This window comes from Gopherus evgoodei, chromosome 5 (assembly GCF_007399415.2).
Source record: "Gopherus evgoodei ecotype Sinaloan lineage chromosome 5, rGopEvg1_v1.p, whole genome shotgun sequence".
NCBI classification, from domain to species: domain Eukaryota; kingdom Metazoa; phylum Chordata; order Testudines; family Testudinidae; genus Gopherus; species Gopherus evgoodei.
The window spans coordinates 30,128,860-30,138,307 of record NC_044326.1 but is presented as its reverse complement, the minus strand read 5'-3'; positions in this window follow the sequence as shown (position 1 = coordinate 30,138,307).

Genomic DNA, 9,448 nt, shown 5'->3' with positions numbered 1-9,448 from the left:
AAAATACAGTAAGCAGAAATATATATTATAGCACATGAAAAGATGGGAGTTGCCTTGTGGGTGGTCAGTGTTAACAAGCCAAGTCAATTAAGGTGGAAGTGGCCTATTATCAGCAGTTGACAAGAAGAGGTGAATACCAAAGGAGGGGAAACTATTTTTGTAGTGTTAATGAGGCCAATGCAATCATAGGTGACAGTATCTTCTCAAGTCCTTGCAGAAGATGAACTGGAAGACTATACTCTGCACTTGCAGGAGGTGAGGTCTCTCTGATCGAGAATCATAGATCAAGAGATTATCTAGTCCAACCCCCTGCTCAAAGGCAGGGCCCATCCCCAAATGGTCCCCTCAAGGGCTGAGCTCACAGCCCTGGGTTTAGGAGGCCAATGCTCAAACCACTGAGCTATCCCTCCCCCACCCCCTCTAGATCTAGTACATCTCTATATCTACCTTTTGTGATCTGAATGTGAACTGAAATTTTTAGAGTTAAATTCTTAGTAATGACTTGAATACTTCCATCCTGTATATGCAGGTGTATAAGTAGGAGCAATCTCATTTTAGTAAAAAGCAATGTGTATACATTGCACTGTGATTGGCTGTGAAATTTATTGGGTGTTTGGTACTCCTTTATATCTTTTCTTCACTTGTGCATCTTTGTCTCTTAAATATAGTAACAGCTATTGTGAGTTAAGAAAGTGGTTTGTCAGGGAGGATACAGGATGTGAAATAAATATTTTTTTTCTAAATACTGGAGGTTTTTTTAAGAAAAATTGATTAACTGAGTGCTGAAATGTTTTTCAACATTCAATGCTGCATTTGGTTTATTTTAGAATTCAGCTACCAAAATTAAGAGACATTAACACTGATAGGTTCATAGGGCAATAAAAATGATGCATCTGACTTTTCTATAGTACATTGCACTTGCAGATATGGAAGCATGAGAAAACAGTGAAAGTCTTAGTATGAGGGGGAAGTCACAGCAAAAGAACTGGATCTATAGTACTGTTCTCAGAACATCATAAACTCAAATAGAAGTTCACAAATTTGGAATTTCAAGTTCGATTTACTCTAATCTGCTCTTTTGTCTAACAATCAAGAGAGGAATGACACATTGATCCTCCAAACTCAATACTGCTGCAATGAATTTTGAGTCAGTAAAGTGTTTTTGTTTTTTTTTTCCCCAAAACTCGGTTGAGTAAGCCTGGTATTTTTATGGAATTACAGAGCTACTCACATACTGCTCACTGTTTACTGGCTTTATGTGTGATAGTTAACAAAGGCTTTGTTACATTCTCAGCAGTGTTGTTTATAAATTCTGACTACATCCTGTGTTATTCTTCCACCTTTTGTTTAAAAAAGCCCCTCTAAAATAAAAATAGCAAGTCTTACCACTACTACAATCCCTGAATGAAGAAAAAGAAAATACAAAATTTCCTTAGTAAACTTGTCAAATATTTTGAGATCAGTTAAATCACAAATGAGACTGAGCGAAAGAGGGATCTTACGCAGTGGCAAGAAGCCAGGCTGGATATCATTGAAGGTATAGCATATTGGGCTATCAGAATTCTCCACTGTGATCCTGCTCCTCTGAAAGGAGAAGAGGGCAGGTAGCGCTACTCCTGAAAACCTGTTAGGCAGAGAGGTGGGGAAATGGTTGCTTACCACCACCACAGTCTTGATTTCCGTAAGAAGAATTGGGGATATCAGTAGCCACCCACTGTAATTCTGCTGTGTCTGGTGGGCAAAGTAAACTACTATAGGCCCTCTCCTACATGAACCTGTTTTCTGCTTGAGAGTGTGAAGACAAGAAGACCTCCACCCTATTATATACCTTGTGTGTACCTTGTAATTTGTGTGAGCCGCTGAGTGCCACATTTTCAGCTGGTTTCTGTTGTGTGCATAAGAATCTGCATTTATATGTGCAAACTGACATTTGTGCAATTGTAATGGGCACCTGACTACAGTTTATTGTGTTCATAAGTGGGTATGTACACAGCTATTGCATGCATGCAAAAATAAGGCCAACTGGAAATGTGGACCAGAATGGGTTTGGGGTTGAGGAGGGAAAAAAAGTACTTGACTGGGAAAACTGAGAACCTCACTGTATTCATCATATCAAAAAGAGAGGAAGCCACATACAGTAACAGTATGGTGAGATATTGATTCTGATCATTTAAACTAAGAAATAGAGCTGATAAAAGAAGTGGATAAAGAAAATACCAAGTACATGATATAGAATTCTTCTTTGATTTATCTTTATGGCTTTATGATGGTAAGAATCTCCAGCATTTAAAAATAAAAAAAAAATAAAAGTAGAATCCCATCAGTCTCCACCTCACCACACCAAACTCTCCAGAATGCATTAATGTTAAAAGGATTTACTACTAGTATGTAAGAAAACCTCTCTTTATTGAGATTATTTGCTTAGAGTCAGTAAATTCAACTACATCAGTTGGAATTGAAGTCATACATTATTTGCGGTGTTAATGTTCTCTGAATTAAATTCAACATAAAGAAATCTCTTAGAAGGTGTGGTTTTAAACATATGTGGCTAAACTGGTGTTACCAGCTCTGTGTGTGGACGCTATGATTTCAGAATAAGAATCCTCTTTCAGTAAGTTTTTCACTTAAGCAAAATTGAAATAAACCTCATTTTAGAATAAAAAAGTGCCTACACATAGACTTACCCCGAAATAACAAAGCACATAAATTAAAACAGACTGTTATTTCAGTGCAAGTTTGTGTGTAGAGCAGCCCTGAAGAATCTGTTTGAGCTACATTGATTGAAATAGATTTCAGTGTGTCCAGACAGGGAAGGCTGCACTGATTTAACCACGTCAATTGCTACACAGATTTAGTTGAATTGGTACAATTTGTGCATAAGCAAGACCTTATTATTTAGTGTCTCCAAAACATGGAGAAGGGACAAGAGGAAGGGAAACAAGTGAGATACTTATTGCTGTAAATTTATATTTCAGGGCCATTTCTTAAGTCCATAGTATTTTCTGGGGCTGCAGAATTGCTGCCAACTGCATGCCCTGATAACACAGATAAAGAGCTAAGGTGCCAACAATAAACTCATTAAGCAACTTTAACTTTAATACAATACATTTAATACATGTGTAAGAAGCTTATTTATGTCTACTTTTCTACTATAGGTCAGCCCTCTCTTATACCTCACCAGAGACCAGTTCATATCTCAATGATGCTTTCTATGAAAGTGACTCATCGTTTATACACTTTGGAGTTCAGACAGAGTTTCTGTACATATTCCCCTCTTTTCCATACCTTCCGCATTGCTTTCTTGAACTCTTCAGAGGATGTTTCCTGCCTGACAGGGCAGAGAACTTTCATTTCTGTTTCCTTTGCACACATCGGTCCACAATGTGAAAGCCTTTGGCTGGGAAAGATAGATGCCATGTAGATCTCATAAAAACCGTTGCTGGTTGTTCCACAGTGTCCCCTGAGACCTGGTCTACACACAAGTTTCATGTGGTATAATTATTTTGGTTAAGGGATTGATTTTTTTTTAATTGAAATAGTTATACTGATTTAACCCCTAGTATGGATGCAGTTAAACTAGTAACAGTGTGCCTTGTACCAATATAGTTATTCCCCTTCCTCTACAGGAATAAGTGTACTGGCATATCTATACCAATATAACTGTATCCACACTAGGGCAGTTGTACAACTTAAACCACACTGGTATAGTTAAAGAGATACAGTTTTTGTATATAGACCAAGCCTTAGATCAGTTAAATTAAATTCCTCTTCCCTTTTAGAAATTGATTTGTTATCTTTGCGACAACTTTACTCCTTTGGCTCAGGCAGCAAAATACCTCATTCAAAGCTATATCAGATCAAGTATGCCTCTATTAGGGGTTTTACACCAGTTTAACAAGATCAATTTAAAAGAGGCAACTGGCACAAGTTTTCTAGTACAGGCATAAGGCCTGAAAACTCTTGTTTTTTTATGGTTTATTTTTAAAATACACAGGAAAGAACTATGTGCTCCTACCCACAGATGCAAACAAGTCTTTCAGTTTGATTGGGCCTGGCTTGTCTGTGCACTATGGCCTGATTTTTGGAGATGCTTAGAACCCACAACTTCTATTTGAATAGCTTCTGCTTTTTTCTTTCTAAATCAGTATTGTGCAAGACTTTTCTCACTTATCTTCAGATCTTTAGGGGTGTGGCGCAAATCTTTCAAAAAACTAATATGATGCATTATTTTTGGCTTCAAACAGTTTTTTTCTGCCACTAATTAGCAGATTTGAAACATAAACACTGCAAATCTAGACTTGTTTAATTGTTTTTTTTGCAAACATTGGGCCAAATTCTCTCTACATGTGATGTACACAGTTGCTATTGACTTGAATTGGGAGCTGCATGCCCATAATAGGGCAAAATAATGCACATTAGAAAACATAATCCTCACTATATATACAAAATGACAGGGTCTACATTAGCTGTTACCTCTCAACGAAGAGATCTTGGGGTCATTATGAATAGTTATCTGAGAACATCTGCTCAATGTGAAGCAGTTTCAAAACATGTTGAAATAACAGCCCTTGGGACCAAACTATTGTTTTTATTCATAAAACAGGTACAGCATGGGCAATGACAGTGCAAAATTCCCTGCTCTTCCCTATCTGTGTATCTCAAGCCTAACTAGCAGGGGACAGCCCTTAGTAGTGAAAAGGTACCTCAGTCACTAGGGCTACCACTTTTTGGCTCTTTACTGAGACTGACAACTGTGGTGCCAATGTTAATTGGGAACTAGGTTGACCACCAAACTCAATTCCCGTAGACCACTGTCAGCCATTAGATAATAACTTGCATTTCCTTCTTACCTGAATCAGATCTGAACTGACAACCTAGAAGCAAAAAGCTGTGAGTGAAATCCTGGCCCCACTGAAATCAACAGGAGTTTTGCCATTGACTTCAGTGGGGCCAGAATCTCATCCTCTTTTCATTTGATTCCACTTAGCCCTCTAGTATCCATGGCATGTAAATAACTAAAAAATGTGTAATTCATTAAAAGACAACTCATCTCTTCATAGTGCTTTGGTATATTGCCTTTTTTCCATTCAACAGATATTGTCAAGAAACAAAAGGACTGGAGGTGCAAGTTAAAAATTGCATTGAAATGTTTTTTGAAGTATGAATCTTTACATAACATTTTAATGGTATAGTTTATTCTCCACTGCAACTTGTTCTTCAAACTGCATCATTTTTGTAACTGTATTTCAAGCGAGGCATCTTTTTAAATTAGTTCCATGCTCTTATTTGGTTCCTTAACACTGATTCATTATAATAATCAGAGGTGGGCCCGAACTGCATAGTTAAAACTGGATCAAGTTTAGTTCTAATTTATAATGACTAAAACCAATAGCCAGTTAAATTACGGCAGTGCTGTCATGTTCCGTCTAATAAAATGTTAACTTTAAGCAAAATTATTATACAGATAATAAGTGCACTAAGGGCAAAAATCAAAATGTAATAGAAACCAAACCCGCTCTTACAATCTTTGCTCTGTACTATATTTCATGAAAGGAACTTAAATACAAAAGGGTTTATCCATCAGAAAATATATCTAACCATCTGGAATGCCTATCTCCTGGAAATGTTTGTGTTACATACCAGGCCCACCTACCTGGAAGACAGGTTGGTCTTTTGAGGAAGGGTGGAAGAATCTGAGAGTCAATTTTAGATTTCCTAGAGCCCAGAGATTTCTACTGTCTGTTGCAAATGACTAACACAATATGATCAACAAAACATACAGTGTAGATCTAATCTTCTATAAAATGTAGCACACATTGTCAAATCTACTTGTAGGTTTGTGAATATATGGTAAGGGGTAGATTTTTATTTTTAGGGACGTACTGATGCATGCCACTCATCTGAAATACTCAGACCCCTATGTAAAACTGCATTTTTCCTAGAATCTAGTGTGTAATTTTTTAGAGCTGGCAACTCTACAAGAAATCTGCCAAGTAGTCAAGGTTTTTAACATTTAACTTTACATTTTTTTGGACCTAGAATTCATTTAAAAAAATTGATTAAACTCAATTTTATTAGGCAAACTCTGAAAGTGGGGTTCTCTTAACTACCATTTGTAAAGAGTTTTGAAAATACAAATCTATGTCATATCTATGCTTTTGATACTGTTTATCCCTTGTGAACCAGAGTAGGAATAGATGTGGCTGCTTCCAGCTTACTTCAGTTTTCCTGATGAGGTTTCTCAGAAGGTTGTTTTGGGCAATTGCTCTTTCTCCATGTGGGATCTCTGTGTGGAGCTCCACAGGGTTCCTTCTTGTCTATCTTTTATTCTGTGTATAAATGGGACCACTACTGGAGGTTAGAAGGAGACACATGCTACAGTGCTTTCTTTATTCCAGTGACTTTCAGATCTATGTTTCTTTTTCTACAGACATACTTGATAGAGTTGAACATCATGGGCGAAATCCAGGTGCCACTGAAGTCAATGGCAGAGCTCCCACTGACTATAATGGGGCCAGGATGTCACCCTTATGCCATCAGTGTTTGGTAGAAACTAGGTCCATGACCTGCAGTGACTTCCAGTTTGTGACCTATACAGTACTAAATGGCTTGTGACTTGCCTATTTGAGAGATTGTCTCTCTCCCAATATAACATACCAGTCTTACAGTCAGAGGTGGTACTCAAGCCTGAGCATCTTCATGTAAGAGAGGAGGTTGCTAGCTGGGTGTTCTTCAGGAAGTGCCTTTGCATGTGAAGCTTATACCTGCCTCCCACAGTCTGAAATAGCTTGAATCTGTTGAACCTCGGGGCATGCTTTGAATTTCATCTATAATCCTGGGGTTTTGGGGAAGGGTGCTGAAAACTTTGTTTATGGGAAAGGGTAGTATGTTTTTGTTTGACTAATATTGTTGGGTGAGGTGAGACTGCTTATTTGTATACATCTTGTTTCAGAAATGTATTTTTCAGTTATGATAAAGGTGCCTAGAGCATAGGATAGTTGTATTTGTGTTGTATTAAATCCAAATAAATAAAAATATAAAACAAATGCAAAATTTAATATTTGTGGCTTTACAGAGCTTCTGTTGGTAGGCATAATTATGTCTGTGTCAAGATATATTTTAAAATATAAATATATACATCTCAGTGTGTGTGCATTTTACAACATTATTTTTGGTTTGTAATTGTTGCCTAATGCATTTACTACTTCTATGCCCTTCAACAGGGTAATAGTGGATCAATGGAAGTAAATCAGTAATTAATTTAGCTCTTTCCTAATTGTCATTCCTAAATTACACACACACACACACACACACACACACACACACACACACACACACACACACACACACACACACACACACATATAATAGAAAGCAGTATAGTTTTTTTTAGTCCACTCTGTATTGCAGTATGCAGTAGCATCTGAGACATACTCACAAATCTGGTACCTAGTAGTCACAATAACTTACAACTTGTTTCCTATATTACATACCAATAACCACATGAGGAATTTACTCACGAAACACTCCAGCAGCTACATGGCAAGGCTTTCCAACCTATCAGATAAACTCATTTACTTCATAGCAATGCACATTTTACATTTTCTAGTAAACTCAATATCTTTTGAAGGTATGGAAGACTCCTAACTTATTTTATGAGCAGATATTTATGCACCCAGGCACCTATATCACTTGGCATACAGAGTAAAACAAATTGTTGATTCTGCAGCAATTTATGTATATGTTAATTTTTAACATAGACTCTCTCTAAAATCTGAAGACCAATACTATTTTTGTGTACTTTCGTTGTACTGTCAACTGCACCTTCTTTTCTGTGTCTCACTAAGCATGGGCCAATCAGTGGCAATCCTTAAGCTTCCCAAAGTATCAGCACAATTCCAGTTTGCTGTACCCTGTCAAATGATACAATAGGTAAACTCTGCAGAGCTTTCAGAGGCATCGTCTCCCTGTGAAGCATTGCAACTGCAGGATCTCTCAGGCAGGTGCACCTTCAATACAGCGATGGGTCTTAAAGACAAAATGATGACCTACCTTTACACATTAATATGTGTAAACTACGGATGGCCAAACTGGTTCAGATAAAGAGAGAACCATCTGAAACCTCTGCCAAAACTCAAAAGTGAAATTGAACATTTGAGATTTGAAATAACTGAATAACTTCAATTTCTGAATTTTCAACAACTTCTGTACTTCATGTTTGTGCAAAGGTCAGGATGGAAGCACAAATTCTAGAATACATAAGAGGCTATTTTTTGTGGCACTTCCGATCTTCCCAAAATTGAGAAAACTGTAGATCTCACAGAAGCCTGTTTCCAGTCTAATCTCGATATCAAAGGAATACCTCCAAATTTTGTGTGAGTGTACACTAGTGGTGGGTCTAATGTAACATATTCTGAAGGGTTGATTCAGTTTAACAGACGGCCAGCGTGGTAAGTGCATTGAAGAGTAGGGAAAGACTGGACAGAAAATGACTATAGTAGATGATGTATATGTTTTGCCTGAATGTTGATATGGTTTTATTAGTCTGCTATAGTATCAGTTGTGGGCAGGAAAAAAACAGGAATGATATAAGAACAACTTAGTTGATCATAACAAATCAAAGTTAGCTAGTTTCTCTCATTTATCCACTAAAACCAAAAGACCATGAAGTATGGTAGCATCTGGTTTCTGGCTGATTTGTTACAGGTGTTTCTGGTAAGCCCAGTCTCAAAAAAGAATTAAGATCCACCACTCTAGTAATGTTAAATGTCATAAATAAAATAGCAGTGAGCATCCATTTTTTGAGCTATGGAACACTCAATACAAAGAAAGAAAGTTTCACGAGAATAAGATCTGAAACTCAACAGGAAGACATACGGTACTGTTCCTCACCTAAAAGCAACTATGCATTACTCTTAACTAGTCTTTTCTTTCAGAAGGTCCGTCCTGAGTTATTAGACTGCACATTCTTTAATAGGCATGAAAAGGATAAGTGATGCCTGTCTTAGCTGTTGGTTTTTGAACGGGAAGCTCCATTCGCATCTGCCTCTGGATTCCCACACTCACAGGATATCTTCTAATCCTTGTTCTGATTTTTTTTCTAGGGTTTGCACTTTTAATAGTTCATCACTGGAGTAAGGTGGAAAAAAAGCCCAGTATCTTTGGGGAACCAAAGCTACCATTGCTTCCCTGAAGATATCAGCCTTCTTTCCCACCCAGATCCAATAAGGAACTATTAAAAGTGAGAATCCGGGGGGAAGAGGGGGAATCAGAGAAAGGACTAGAAGATATACTGGGAGTATGATGATTTCACGCTTCAAAATTAAATTGAGAGAGATTTAAAAGGATGCACATCAGAGTGCGGTTTTGGCCTGTAAATGGGAAATTCAATGTTATAAGTGATAGTCTACCTTTTACTGGACTAACTAGAAATAATAGTAAAAAAAAG